The following is a 16,244-nucleotide window of genomic DNA, read 5'->3' on the forward strand; positions in this document are numbered from 1 at the left end:
TCCAACGGTGTTGCGTCTTCCTTGCTGGACGAGGTGGGCATTGCAACTGGTGGCCATGTACGGTGACCCAAGGACATCTTCGTGGATTCAGAACTCTTCAGTATCAGGACGGCGACGTCGGTAAGTTCCCAGATGGGATAATAAAGCTCCTGGATAAGGGACAATAAAGTTCCTGGATGAGGGACAATAAAGCTCCTGGGTGAGGGACTATAAAGCTCCCGGGTAAAGGGATTATAAAGTTCCCAAGTAGGGACAATAAGGTTCTCTGGAGTAAGCAGAGATGATGAAAGCCTTGGTTTAGAGGCAAAAAGGTTTGTGGAACACAGCAATGTTGTTTTCCCCAATTGATCCTCTGTGTGTTGGACTAGCACTTTTGCCTTTTACCCTTTTTGTATGGTGGTGTTGTTACTGTTTGAATTGCCACCGTCTCGGGCATGAGTGCATTTGCTGGGAAGAGCCCACTAATGATGAGCTACAAGATCGTGTGTAAATAAACATGTCAGCACACCTTGCTCATAAATCGATTGTAAATAAGCTCGTAAAGCATGGGAAACTCACACTCCACCCCGCTCTTGTTAGCTCTTCAGGAGCTACTTGGTCAGCGTAAGCTTAAAATCGAAAAGAAAATCCTGTTGAGTTTTCTTGATGAATGTGACCGTTGTGCTCTGTGGTTTATAGTGTCAGGATCTCTTACTTTGAGAGCATGGGACAAGTTAGGAAAAGATCTGGATAGGGAAACAACACAGGGCAAGCTTAAACCAGGGACAAAGCCACTTTGGCAAATGGTCCGTGCCTGCTTAGAAGATAAACGATGTGAAGAAGCTGTGAGGACAGGTCAGAAAATCCTTATAGAGCAACAAGAAAGTATGTCAGAGGGAGAGAAAGTTTTGAAGGAAGGAAAGAAAAGTAAAGGATGAAAGGGAATAAAAGAAAAGACAGAAAAAAACAAGAAGAGGATAGAGAAGGACAAGAATAATATTTCGGACCTAGAGACAAAGAAAATATATCCCTCTTTAAAGGCATTGACCTTGGGAATGTCTAGTGACTCAGAGCTTAGTGAAAATGACTTGGCAGACCTTGAGAAAGAAACCGCTCGTAAATAAAAGTTCCCCAGATAAGGCCTCCGGGTATGGAGCAAGTGTAGTGAGTAGGAAATTTAATTTTGTGGACCCCGCTGTAGTGGCGGTGTGTTGGTTGATAGCCAACGTTATTTTTTGAAACCTAGTGTTTTATCTGTGCTTGTGCTTGTGCTTGTGCTTGTGCTTGTGCTTGTGCTTGTGCTTGTGCTTGTGCTTGCAGCCCACACAGTAGGGGGGAGAGAAACTAGATGCAGAGCTGCTGCAGCGAGCATGGGGACTTCTCAGTCTCACCCAATTTTTCTGGCTCTTCAAGAGCTGTTTGAAAGAAAAAAGGCTTAGGATGAAAAGAAGCACTATAGAGAGATTTCTTAGTGAGTGTAATGCCATTGCACCTTGGTTCGATATCTCTGGGAATCTCATGGTGGGCAGCTGGGATCAGAAATGCTGTCAACAGGCTATAAAAAAGGGACAGGCTGTTTTAGAAATGCTACAAGAGGAATGATCTGAAAAGGCTGAGAGCAAGGTGGGGGAGGACGCTAAGGAAAACAAGAACAAGAAAGGAATTTATCCATCCCTCAAAGAACAAGGTCAGAGAAAAAAAATATTCCAGTTGCTGCCTTTAGTGGCCTGACCTTCAACATTTGATCACAGAAGGAGAGAGTTCATTAAGAGAAGTTCTTTAAGGGAGCCTACCTTATCTATTGGTCTTATTCCAAGAGAGGAGTCAATCTCCAACATTAAGTTACCTTTCCCGTTGGTCATCATTTACATGGAGAGTGCTTTTGGTCCTATCCCCTCAGCAGCCAGTTCCTGCCTCTATGGTCAAAATGTCCCAGGTTTGTGGACAGGGGAGCCCCTAAAGTAGTTTCAGAAAAAGTCTGCAGCAGACTGTGAGTAACTTTGTTTTGCCATACAGAACTGGCTTTACTCTAGGATGATAAGAGGAGAAAGTCTTGGCATCGGCTCTTTAGCTTACTCCAACTGGAGGCTGTGGCAAAGGTCAAGATTAATGTTTTCTTTTCCATGAGCCCACTGAGACAGTTTTATAAAGGGCTGCTACTGAAGTCCTGAAAGTCCCAGGTTAACTGGTTACAATTCTTTTGTCAGTCACTTGATGAAAAAATCATTTAAAAACATTAAATGACTTTCAGAAGTTACTAGGAAGCATAAATTGGATTCGACCCTACATTAAAATGCCCAATGTAGAGTTACAACCATTCTATGAGATCCTGAAAGGGGGTTCTCAGCTTACTTCACCCCATGCTTTAACCAAGGAAGCATGATTATCCTTAAGGAAAGTAGAAGAAAGACTGGAAAAGGCAATGCTAAGAAGGTACAAGGAAAAGGAAGATCTCCTTTTGTGTATACTGAGAACCTTTCGTCAGCCTACAGGAGGGCTATGGCAACAAGGACCGCTTCTATGGATTTATCCCCATATTTCTCCTAATAAGACCCTTGAATATTACCCTTTTTCCATTGCACAGCTTGCTATGTTAGGTGTAAAATCTTGCATTCAGCATTTTGGTATTTTTTTCAAGAAAATTATTATACCTTATACTACAGCTCAGATGGAAACATTGTGTGCCCTGATAGATGATTGGGCCATATTACGCTGTAGTTTTGATGGAGAGTTTGACAATCATTATCCTAAGGATCCTTTGTTACAATTTTTTACTGAACATCCAGTGATCTTTCCTAAGGTCACTGCCTCAGAGCCTTTGTCCGGAGCGTTAGATATTTATACAGATGGCTCCAAAACAGGTGTAGGTGCCTATATGGTTGATTCTCAAGAACCAGTATTAATTCAATACAGTCCAGGCACCCCCCAAATTATAGAATGTAAAATTGTATTTGAAGTTTTTAAAAGATTTCATGATTCTTTTAATTTAATTTCTGATTCTGCCTATGTAGTTAATGCTGTGTGCTCACTTAAAATTGCAGGGCCAATTAGGTCGACTAGTACTGTATGTCAAATTCTTTTAGAATTACAAAAATTGATTTAGGCCAGAAAAAATAAATTTTTCATACAACATATTCGAGCCCATACTAATTTGCCTGGTCCCATGGCCAGCAATAACGCCCTGGTGGATGCTAGTTCTCGCAGAGTTTATTTTTCATGCTGCTCCGGTTGATCTTGCTTGATCTTGCTAGAGAATTTCATCAAAAGTTTCATGTTCCTGCCTTTACTCTTCAACAAAAATTTAAAATCTCTAGAGCTGCAGCTCGTGATGTGGTATTGCGTTACCAGAATTGTGTTCAATTTCACCACCCTCCTCAGGTGGGAATCAACCCTCATGCTCTGATTCCGCTAAAACTTTGGCAGATGGATGTCACACACATATCTCAATTTGGAGATTTAAAATATGCTCATGTTTCTGTTGATACCTGTTCTGGAATTATACTTGCCACTCTGATGACTGGGGGAAAAGCTCGTAATGCCATTAGTCATTGCTTAGAGGCGTGGGCAGCCTGGGGAAAGCCTGATAGTCTCAATGCCTGCAAAGTCCTTTCAGGCATTTTGCCAGACAATGCAGGTCAAGCATACTACTGGATTACCGTACAATCCCCAGGGTCAAGGAATTGTGGAAAGAGCACATCGCACCTTAAAAGAGCTTATACAAAAACAAAAAGGTGGAATTGCCTATGGCAGAAAACCAAGAGAACAGTTGTCATTAGCGCTTTTTACTTTGAACACCTATAACTAATGCAGTAAAGTGGAAGGATGTCTTAACTGATGAATGGCGTGGCCCAGATCCCGTGATTTCGAGATCTAGGGGAGCTGTTTGTGTTTTTCCGCAGGATCAAGAAAATCCAATTTGGGTGCCTGAGCGTTTGACTCGCAAACTGCCTCCTGCTATTCCTGACAATGGAACTACGCACTCTATTATTGCTGGGAATGGTAATCCAGGTTGATTCACTCACTCTGTGGGCTATTGCCAGATCCAGGCCAGTACTTATGCTGGTTCATAGCAATTCCACTGTATTGCCAACCTTTTTCTCCACCTCCTGTTTGCGTGATGTTCCCTGTATAGTGCCTAATGGAGAATTGGCCCAACAGTATACTGCCACTAATCTTTCTTTGTTGCATACATTATGTTTCACTCTTAAAAATTCTTCCCAGCCTTGTATATGGCTGCGAATTACAACATTGGCTAATTGGTTGGATCGTATGAGCAATAGTGCTGTGGGCATTGGGACCATCCTGGCTGCTTTGAGTCAAGTTACCCAAGGAGCCTCTTCAGGCAGTGGAGACACATCAATCAATAATTCTGCTGAGTTGAACATTACAACTTTGATTATGATGCATAATTGTAGTTTTCCATCACGCCCGGGACAAGGCATTCACACACTGGATAACTCTACCTGTCGTAGAGTCCTACCTACTTGCCCCCCATATCAAGCGTTTCCACCTAATTTTATCCCATGTCAGAGTCCATTCCATAGAGCAAAACTATTCCTACCGGGATTTGAATTTTCCCCTCCTCTTGGCAATGTACAGTATGATCAGGGGAAAAAATAAGACTGGCAAGGGTAATTTTTGGCCTGGGTATCAATGGCTATTATCAAATGAGCAGGGAGCATACACATCTCTAATTCCTTTTGCCAGATTATTAGGTGAAGACTTTACATTGTATAATATTTCAGCCACGAGAACAAATAGCAAAACCAGTTTAGTAAATGTAAAGATTAATGGCCTTTTAGCAAATGATACTGCTGTTGGAGCTTCAGTATGTGTTAGACCACCTTTCTTCGTTTTGATAAGCACTAATGTAAGTGATGATGCTTTAAATTGTAATAACTCTGATGTAGTCAGATTATCTGCTATTTAGCTGAATGCTGGGATGGCACCAATGATACCATAGTGATGGTCAAGATTCCCTCCTTTGTGCCAATCCCAGTAGAGGCCAACCCAGATAATTTTCCCATACTTCATTTACTAAGAACCAAAAGGGATTTGGGTATTACAGCAGGTATAATTTCAGCCATTGTACTATCAGCCGCTGCAGCAACAACAGCCGTGATTGACAACAGCCGTGATTGCTATGACTAATCAAGTACAGACAGCTGAGACTATCAATCAGATTGTGGAAAGAACCACAGTGGCATTAAAGATACAAGAATTATTTAATGCCCACTTGGCATCTGGCTTTCTATTAGCTAATATACAAATAGATTTAATCCAAGAACAAATTGAAGCACTATATCATATGACACAGCTGTCCTGCGTTTCCTCCCTTAGAGGTTTATGCATTACTCCTTTGCAAGCTAATTTTTCTCAGTATTCTCAGCAGAGCAAAGAAATCTCGAATTATCTGAAAGGATACAGATCCATGAAAGCAGAGCAACTATCGAGACAATTGCTGATGCAGATTACTGTCCTTAACAACACTAGTTTGGAACCTATCATGTTTGGAGATTTCACCTCATGGATTACCAATCCTTTCTCCTCTTTTAAAGAATGGGCTGGCACATTTGCCTGGGGGGGCATTGTCCTTTTGGGATGCAGAGTATGTCTATGGCTCTTCTGCCGTTTACAACGAGAACATGCCAGACACAAAGCGATTGTTTACCAGGCTATGGTCGCCATTGAAAGTGGTGCTTCTCCCAACATATGGCTGGCCTCTTTGAAAAATTAAGAGTTCGCCCTAGATCATATTTTGTCACTGTCATGTGAAGTCCTTGTATCCAGAGATGGGCAAATTTCCTCGGGCTCGGACCAACCTAAGTCACTGGGCCCGGTGGCAATAGAGTAACCCTATGAAGGGTAAGTCTGAGTGCAAAGAGGAACGACCTAAGACAGGAGCATGACAATATTGATGTGACACCCTGATCTAGAGCAGTCATAGACAGAGGTGGCTACACCCCGTTTGAACATACGGGCTGGTCAAATGCTCCTCTGCCCAGTTTCTCCCCCAATAGAAACACATGTATAGCCCAGAACGGTGTGTTACAGCATAACTTCATTTATTGCCATTGGGGTGCAGTCCTAACTGCAAGAGTGGCTCGCCATAGCCAAGCTGGGCACTCTGTGAGACATGTCTGATCTCTCTCAGACCACTACCTCCATCTAATGGCTTCTTTTTTATATAATACAAAAAAGGAGGAGTTGTAGGGAGCGGCACATATAGATAAAAGATGGCGCTGACATCGGGTGGTCGTTTGTGGTTAACACCCACAAAGCGCTTGTCCTGGCATTTCTCCGGCAGCTCAGGCTGGAGTGATATTCATGCTAATGAGGTATTTCATGCTCCACCAATCCCTAGAGGACAAGTATGTAGCCATAGCCTGTTTTGTATATAAGGCTGGTACCTTTGTTGCTCGGGGTCCCCGTATCAATAATGAGGAGTTCCTGCAATAACGGCTGTTGAGAAGAATCCAACGGTGTTGCGTCTTCCTTGCTGGATGAGGTGGGCGTTGCAAAACAGCTGACTGAGACAGAAGCAAATATTATGCCCAGCCAATGTATGAAGTTGGGAGCCCCTGTGGTTGAATTAGGATAAGGCTTGAGTGCATTGAGGAGGACATGTGATCATAGGAAGACCAGGAGTCTCAACAAACCTGGACACCTGAGAGCTCCCTAGCTCTAAACCACCAAAGAGGCAGCGTCTATGGGCTGGCCTGGGATTCCCAACATAAGTACAGCAAAGGACTGTATGGTCTGGACTCAGTGAAAGAAGACACACCTAACCCTTGAGAACCTTGATATCCATGGGAGTGGGACGAGCTGGTGGGATATTGTGTATATGTCTGTTTGGGGACATCCTCTTGCAGATGGGGTAGGAGGAATGAGATGAGGAACTGTTGGAGGGCAAAGAGGAGGGGGATAAGGACTGAACTTTAAAAAATGATTAAAGATTAGTTTACAAAGTAATTTACCTTCCTGGTTGTTTGAAATATCTCTTTTAAATTCCCAGCGAAAGACCCCCTTTGCCTGGCCACAATCTAAATTTGCAATCATCCTGCAGACTGAATCAAGTTAGACCTTAATTATAGATAGATAGATAGATAGATAGATAGATAGATAGATAGATAGATGTAGAGATATAACATATATAATACTATATATATATATATATATATATATATATATATATATATATATATGGAGAGAGAGAGAGAGAGAGAGAGAGAGAGAGAGAGAGAGAGAATATACCTTGCATTATTTATTCAAAAGATTGCAGTTACTGTCTCAAGACAGTAATTAACAAAATATTTTCAGGTTCCCTTGTAGGACACAGCATTTTAAGCCCAGGACCCAGGAGTTTTTGAAATGGTAATTTCAGGACATTCCCACCAAACTCTCTTAACATCTGTGCTTAACAGAGATAGATCTCTGTTAAGTACTTTTGTAGTGTTAAAAGAAAATATGTCCTTGTTGTCTACTAAAAAATTAAGGGCCTATGGTCATGGGATGCTCATTCTTAAAATAATCAAAAGGAAACTTTGAGTAAATGACTGGATTGATATGTAAAATAAAAGACTGGGTTTATGATCTGCATGAGATGAGCTACACAGAGAATTTTTTTTTGAACACCAAGAGAGAATTTCTTAGAGAATGGTCCCCAGGATAGCATAGAGTGGTTTCTAAAGATATCCATAGATGGTAGATCCAGGAAAAAGAGATCACAACAGAATAAAAGCAGACTAGGAAATTTTTCCAGCTGAAAAGAGGTTGCCCTTCTGTACCGATGATTTGACTGCCAGTCATTTATTTTTGCTGCTTCCAGATACCTTTTCCCTCAGAACACTCCTCCGAGGCCAGACATGGATATTGGCAACAGAAATATTTTTATATCACTATTTTTATATCTATATATCAGGACTTACAGAAGAGGTCTCATTTATATAAACGTCCAAGTCAATGATTTATGTTTCTTATGGACATGTAGTTAAAGTCCATGGTGATCTGCCATGTGAGTGTAGGATATGAAGTGGGTCTGAACAGTGCTCTTGACAATGAATTATCCCTGCATGCCCTGTAACCCACTTTCAATAAATAAAAGAGAATACTGTGCACAAGATGTTAGATATACAAGGACCAATTTTAAGTAAAGCAGCAAACAGGTTGGGAGTTTTGCAAAAAGGAAGATGTGTGTGGAGCAGGTGACAGAGTTGGAGGAGTGCAGCTCTTAAGACCTTATGGCTAAGACAATTTCACCATAATCTCAAGTTGCTGAACGAAGACCTGTTACTTTTGTTTTCCCTGATAAATTTTGGTCGTATTTGTTCTGTTCGCCCTTTCTTTTTTATGATGTGATCTTTCTGGGAAGGATCATTTTTAGGAGACATAATAACTAGTAAATGGAACAGCCTCTCTAAAAGATATGGAGCAGTGTGGTCAGATTAAAATGTAGTTTCCATGTTTTAAGAAAATATGGTAGTTAAAGGAAACTGGCTTCCATAGCCTCATATGTTCACATACTAATTTTCTGTTGGAACTCTTTTTTTTTTTTTAAAGGTGATTTGAAGGAGAGCTCACAATCTCTTTGAGGTTTTTTTTTTTTTAATTATTATTCTTTTTTCCAGAGCTGGGGACCGAACCCAGGGCCTTGCGCTTGCTAGGCAAGTGCTCTACCACTGAGCTAAATCTCCAACCCCTCTGTTGGAACTCTTTAGGAAGGAGCACAGATATGGCCGTTTTGAAAGAGGTGTGTCACATGCGTGTATTTTTATGCTTTAACATCTTCTGACCATGTCCATTTTGCTAGCAACCTCTTACCCGAGGTTCAAACTCTGAGCTCTCAGCTCTGCCTGATGGTATGTGTTTACGGTGCCATTATTGAATCTGACACTTTGGAACTGCAAACCCATTTTGATGCCTTCAATTACATTTTGCTTTGTTCATGCTGTGTTTCATGATACCAATCGAAAGGTAAATAAATAAACAGTAGTGTTCTGTTGAAGATCAGAATACAGAAAATATTCCCTTCCAAATATGGAAACCAGGGAGGAATATTTTCCAAATTTTATCTCTGGAGTACTAATGATTTGTTCCATGCCTTTGAAGTTGAAGTTATCTGAAGATTGACTATTAATAAACGTTCCTAAAGAGGCAACCCCTTGAAGAACACTCTCCTTTACTTCTTACCCAAAGAACACCAAATAATGTATTTGGTCTATCTTTTATTTAAAAGTGTCATGTAGTGAATGGAGGTCCAAAAGAACAGGATTTTATATATATATATATATATATATATGTATATATATTTTATATATGTATATATTTAAATATATATATATATATATATGTTATTGTCCCAATTCTCAAATCCTCTCTTTCTCTGTGTTGTAAATTTTTTTCATTCCTGTAAGTGTGTGTGTGTGTGTGTGTGTGTGTGTGTGTGTGTGTGTGTGTGTGTTCTTATTTAGCACTGGCTATTTTAAAACTCAGTGATCTCACTGCCTTGTGTTCTGATTTCTGGGACTGAAGAAATGCATTGCTATCCTCAGCTTGTGAATAAGTTCTATCTATCTATCTATCTATCTATCTATCTATCTATCTATCTACCTACCTACCTATCTTTCTATCTTTCTATCTATCATCTATCTATCTATCTATCTATCTATCTATCTATCTATCTATCTATCTTTCTATCTATCTCTCTTTCTTCCTACCTACATATTTATCTAGCTTATGTATGTATGTATCTATCTATCTATCTATCATCTATCTTTCTTCCTATCTATCTATCTATCTATCTATCTGTCTGTCTATCTATCCTTGTTTCTCTCCCTCCTCCTCTCTCTTGTAAAAACACTTTTCACTTTTATTTTTGTTTGTATAGTTTTTTTTTTTGCCTCTGTGTGTATTTTTGTGTCCTGCACATGCTTGTTGTCCAGGAAAACCAGGAAGGATAGGACAAGGTTTTGAAACTCCAGGAACTTTATTTACAAACAGAAGTGGCTGCTTTAAGTATTGGGACTGGAGCCCATGGGCTGTGAAAGAAACTGCAGTGCTCTTAGCTTTACAGGTATTTTCCATCCCCAAGTTTTCTATTTCTGATAATATTCCTGTACAAGCCATTCTAGGACACCTCGTGGTTTAATTTCTCTTATAGGAATCCCTGCAAGTATCACATAGGAAAGCAAACATGTGAAACTGGAAACACAGTAGATATTGATTTGGTTAAACTACATCATACTTGGAAAATCTAATACATGTGGAATCTTTGCCAGCATATTTAGAACAGAGTAGAATTGTGGAAAAGATTTACAGGCAACAATCAGTCCAAACAGTCTACTTCTAGGGATAGAATAAAGCTTAAGGTGTGACTACATAGAAATTCTTTTCCAAAGGACGGGTGACCAGGGTGGTTTCCATAGCTGAAAGACCTCGAATTGAATATGGCCTCTGACCAATAGCATGGAGGGCAGCTAACCACAAACTTCATCTCCACAGAGTGTGCCGATGCCTCTAGGAAAGAGTGTGGAATAATCATTTTCGGGAATTTGGTTTAGTTAAGCCAACCATGTAGGAAATCTAAGTTGAAGTCTGTTTCCACAGATGGCAAAGAGGTTAGAAGCTCTTTAAACAAAACTACTCCAAGATTTTGATGTTCCTGGTTTCCCTAGTACTCTGTTTGCAAGGAATCTGTACCCCCAACATCCTGCTTCTCAATAAAGAGTAGAACTCTCCTGCAAGTTGGACAATTAGACTCAGAAAAACCTGACTTCCCTCTGTCACCATTCAGTGCAATTAGTCCAGTTTGATCAGTCCTGACACCATATGCACACAGCACCTGAAATGGACTCATCATGCTTTATTCATGTATGTGAACATACTTTTTCACACATAGTTAAAAGTAGTAAGAAATTGACTGGTAAAGTTTTGGGAAATGATGGTCCAAGGAATAAATGGGACAACCGATGTAGCAGATGTTCATTAAGGATAAAAATAATTTTGAATTAAAAAAATGTCTATAGTGTGCTAAATTAGAGCTAAGAGTAATTTATGTTGTTGCCAAAGATTAATGTTCCATCCCTACAAATTGGTTTTGCTGTAATTCCAGTCCCATGCTTCTCCTTTGATTTTATATCCTCTGTGGGAGCAGACACATGCAAACACATGAAAACCCACTTGCTCATGTTCACACACATGTTCTAGGCTTTCTCTAGAGACATACATACATATGTGATCATAAATTAATTGTAACATAAATGTAAACTGTGTATTAATCTGGCAGAGGTATTTCTTTACCTTGGGTTTGTCCCCAGTACCTGCACAACAAAACTTAGATTTACGTACAACTGCACCTCAATTGCTAAACAATTAAGGACCTATGCTGACCTGCGATGCTGACCTGGGTACCTCCAAACCCTTTCCTGTGGTACTTATTTATAATTATTGACTTGACTCTTCTGACCATTTTTTCATGAATCAAATTCATTTTTCCACACAGCACATCTGCTCCCCATCTCTCCTTCCTCTTCCTGGTGGAATTCCCACCCTGATCTCTGATTCTGCCCTGTCATTTATTCAGGATTCATTGTTCAGCATTTATTCGCAAGGCAGAGAATATGTTATAAGAATCCTGCAAAAAAAACTTACAAACTTGAAACAGGAGATTCTTGATATAATTGTTACAATGCACCTTCCTGATTTAAATAGGATTTAAGATATCAGCATTTAAATCACACAAATGTAGATTTTATTCACCATGAATATATTATGCCTATATATATATATATGTCTATGTCACTCTTCGTCGTATTCTCTCTGCCTGTGTGTGTGAAAGAGAGAGAGAGAGAGAGAGAGAGAGAGAGAGAGACAGAGACAGAGAGAGAGAGAGACAGAGAGAGAGAGAGAGAGAGAGAGAGAGAGAGAGAGAGAGAGAGAGAGTATGTGTGTGATTCTCTGGGTGAGTGTTTGTATGTGTGTGTGAATGTTTATACAATAATGCCATAGCTCTCAGAGAAATAGCAGTTCCTCTATGAGCAGTGTCTATGCTGAAAAGGTGACTTTTCCTTGAAGTTTTCTGCATTTGTGTTATTTGTCCTTTATATCTTTAAAAATGTTAGCATTGATACATTTATATATTACATCACAGATTATGATTAAAAGGTAGGACTGGCCCCTGGGCAATCTATTGTCAGTGTCATTTACTTGATTTTCAGATAATACCTTGTAGTACAAGATGAACATTCCTGAGGCATGTCTGTGAACCATTTTTATAATTTACATGTGTTTCTGCATGACTTTCAGGTAAGAATGCCTTTAAATATTGATGCTTTTATATTTGACCATGTTCAGAAGAGGAAACAATATTCCTAGGTGATCCTATGTGGGAACTTATCCAGAATCCCTGAGTAAAATCTCAGTGCTCCCTTTTTTTGAGAAAGGCATTGCTTTTGAAATGGCTCCTATGCTTATCTTATGTGACACAGTAAACAATCTTTCCCAGCTCTTCTGCCTTTCTATTGAGCTTGATATTCTTGGTAGTCACATCTGGAATTAACAAAAATCCAAAGCGTTAGGAACTGTGAGGGATTTATCTTCATTATACTTTTGGACCTGAAAAAAGTATTATTAAATCTGTGTCTTTTCAGGTGATAAGAAGCACCTTTAAGCTAGGTTATAGTTTATGGAAATGGCCTGCAGATAAAGATGGATCTGGTAAGTCTTTTTCTTTGTCCTATGGCCCTAGCTCTGTCTAGCAACTTTTCATTGTTTTTTGTTTGTTTCTTTTTTGTGTTTATGTCATTAAAATCTATTTTTCAAAATTCAGGTTATCTGCTTAATAACAGTTGAGATATTCAGCCACATGGACTGAACCCCTCTTGGATTCTTCATCTTTCCATGGGTAGACAGCCATTGTTGGACTAGTTGAGCTGCAACCAGTGAGCCATTCTAATAAATGCATTTTCTACATAGTAAGAGATTCATTCTATCAGCTCTGCTTGTCTGGAGAAACTGTACAAATGTAGTTGTGGATTCGTTGTTGTTATTGTTATTGTTGTTGTTGTTGTTGCTGTTGTTATGTTCATTTAAGTAATTCACTGAGGCTGATCAGCTGATTAACCAGAGTACTCCACAGTGTGTCAGATATTACTTGATATGTTCTGAGGCTTCTCATATAACCATCAAGGGAAGCTACATTTTACCAGCTTGAAAGCACAAAATACAATATTGTTTTCTAAAAGCTCTCATGTAACTCTATTTTAAGCTAGTTTATGAACTATGAAATCCATTGGAATTAAATCCAGGAGGTTACCAGTGTAAGGGTCAAATGACAGTTCAAAAAAGGAGGAAGAATAAAGAAGGTGAGGCATTTCTGCTTTGGAAGTTGCTCGCATTAACCATGATTAGGCAAATAATTTTAGACAATCAATAAATTTCCAAAGTTGGCATCTTGGGGTATTTTCCAGATAAGAGAAATGGTGAACCTAAATGAGGAACTGAACTTATATGAATAAACCAAATATCTGTATTTCCACTAGTTCAAGAAAAGAAGATCTAGAAAAGTGTGGCTGTGCCTAACCAGGATGGTTATTATTCCGGTTTGAAAATACACAATGTTAGAGAAAAGATATAATACTTGGTGTGCTCTAGTACATACTTTAGTCCCTGAAAAATATCAGAAAATACAGTGTGTTTAGAATTTTACATTTCTTTCTTCTCCTTTTCCCTAGTCTTAAGTCTGAAATCCTGGGAAAAATGGCTGGGGGGCCCTATTTATCAAATCAAAGCAAACCTGGCCTTCTGATTCTCTCATCAGAACTCTGTTCAGAACTGTAAGAACATATTGCTGGCCCTCGTCCTCTAGCCCAAGAGTAAGGATGCCATTCTCCCAGCTGCAATTCCTTATGTAATCCAACTACTCGGTAACTGATCTTTCTCATTTATCATCATCATTCTGACCCCTTGGTCTGGCTCTTGCTTCTTCCCTCTTTCTTCTCTCATCAAGTTTCAAGGTCATGTTTACTGTTGGCTGTCACAGATAAACCTAGATCTCTCTATGTTCTCTCTTTTGTGTATAATAAACTTTCTATTCCACCATGCATAGGAGCAGTGATGCCCTTTACTTTATACATTGCATGTATTATTGAATATGCAATGAAAGGACACTGTGCCTTTGAAAAGGTAAATGAGTGCTCTGGGAGACTGGGACATTCTATTAAATGCTAACTTCCAAGCCTAGGGCTATGTCTGTACCTATGATGGAACTGTAGAGCTGGGAAGGCCTCAGCGGTCTGAGTCATTTGCTCTCTGATCCCCCAGTAGAGGAGCTGCTACTCATATGAGGCACACATGAGTTTTCCATTCTAATGAGGGGTTCTGGCAAGCCTGTCATTCAGAGATAGTTGTGAAAGGTATCTTTCAGTTTCTTTATAATATTCTCCTCTGATGCATCTGTAGCAAGCTATAAGGAAGACCAAAAGACAGTCCTTGATGACTGTGGGGATCTCAATTATCATGGGAGGAGAAGCAAGTCTGGTGACATATCCAACTGTGATCTGCTGGTACTAAGATGCACTATGGGTCAGACTCTGGTTCTGTTGTCCATGTGATAATTTTAGCAGAGACTCTTGATTTTGATCCTTCCTGAGTGTGGATTTGGTGGGACTCTGTAGCCGTTGGAGAGTCCAGGTGTGGTACTTACATCTCACTATCCAGGATATACACACAGGTGTTGCTTTATTTTTTTGTTTAAGTAGAACAAGATTAGGAAAGTGAAGGTTTGATTTCTTGAATTTCTGAAGGTTCTACATTCAGTTTTGTTTGACTAATTTTATAAATTGTTTAGAAATTAGTAGAAAAGAGGTAATAGGGTTCCTTCAGAAGTATTTCGTTAGAATCCTTTTATTTTTCTATACCCTCCAGTCAATGGCATGATTCACAGAAATTCAGTTCTTAATTACAAAAGGAGCTTCTGAGATACAAAATTTTCTCATGTGCTCATGATGCTGGGTAGGTAAATAGTACAAATTTCACATCTTGTAACATACTCCATATAGCAGGAAACAGACATTAAATTATGTATGTGATGGGAGGAAATTTTATTATGATCCACTCTATTTTGAGTCTGTGGGCTTCTTTTATGTTCATGGGCATCTCCTTCATTAAGTTAGGGAAGTTTAACTTCAAAAAATTGAAGATATTTACTGTCCCTTTAAGTTTGGAATCTCTGCTGTATTCTATAACTACTAACCTTATGTTCGCCCATCTCATTGTTTTCTAAATTTCCTGAGTGTTTTGGTTTAGAAGATTTGTGCTTTTTTTTTTTTTGCATTTTCATTGACTGTTGTGTCAATGTTTTCTATGGAATCTTCTGCCCGTAAGATTCTCTCTTCAATCCCTTATATTTTGTTGGTGATGCTTATGTCTATTACTTCTGATCTCTTTCCTATGTTTACTATCTTCAGGTTTGTCTCTCTTTGTGGTTTCCTTATTGTTCCTACTTACATTTTTAGATCCTAGATGGTTTTGGTCAATATCTTCCCCTTTTTCTTAGTGTTTTTCTGTAAATCTTTAGTGGATTTTTGTGTTTCCTCTTTAAGGCTACTACTTGTTTACATGTGTTCTGTATTGCTTTAAAGGAGTTCTTTATGTCATGCTTAAAATCCTCTATCATGACCATGAGATATGATTTTCAATCCAAATCTTGCTTTTCCTGTATGTTGGTATATCTAGCAATTGCTGTGGTTGGAGAACTGTGTTGTGATGATGACAAGTAATCTTGGTTTCTGTTGCTTCAGTTCTTGGGCTTCCCTCTTGCCGTCTGATTAGTGCTGATGTTAGTTGGTCTTGCTGTTTCTGACTGTAGATTGTTCCTCCTCCAGACTCTTAAGCCTGTGATTTTAGAAATGTGAATGCTCCTGGAAGACCAATATTCTCCGGCCTTGTTTTGGTTCTGGAAGGCTATGACCAACCGTAGCTCTGGGCACGGGTGGGCGGCCCAGGTGGGTCCTCTTCCAGGCCACCCCACAGCTCCAATGCCATGAATGTTCCCAGCGGGTCTCTCTTTGGACAACTATGAAGCAAAAGTGTGGTCCCATCTGTGTGCTTAGAAGTGAGAGTGCTTCTGAGAGACCACCTCTCTGTGGGTAGGTTTTTGGTCTAGAGAGCAATAGGACAGCCCCAGGTCTGGGAGCAAATGGAGAACAGAAGTGTCCCATCCCAGGTTGCTCTGCAATCCCTGTGCCTTGTGAGCTCTGGGTGTGTAT

General features: G+C 39.6%; 1 pseudogene; it reads left to right on the plus strand.

The window, feature by feature from the left end:
- The first annotated feature begins 7,193 nt into the window (after positions 1–7,193).
- Positions 7,194–16,244, plus strand: part of 3300002I08Rikl2 (RIKEN cDNA 3300002I08 gene like 2) — a 105,043-nt pseudogene continuing 95,992 nt past the window's right edge.

The sequence above is a fragment of the Rattus norvegicus genome, chromosome 3 (assembly GCF_036323735.1).
Source record: "Rattus norvegicus strain BN/NHsdMcwi chromosome 3, GRCr8, whole genome shotgun sequence".
Classification (NCBI taxonomy): domain Eukaryota; kingdom Metazoa; phylum Chordata; class Mammalia; order Rodentia; family Muridae; genus Rattus; species Rattus norvegicus.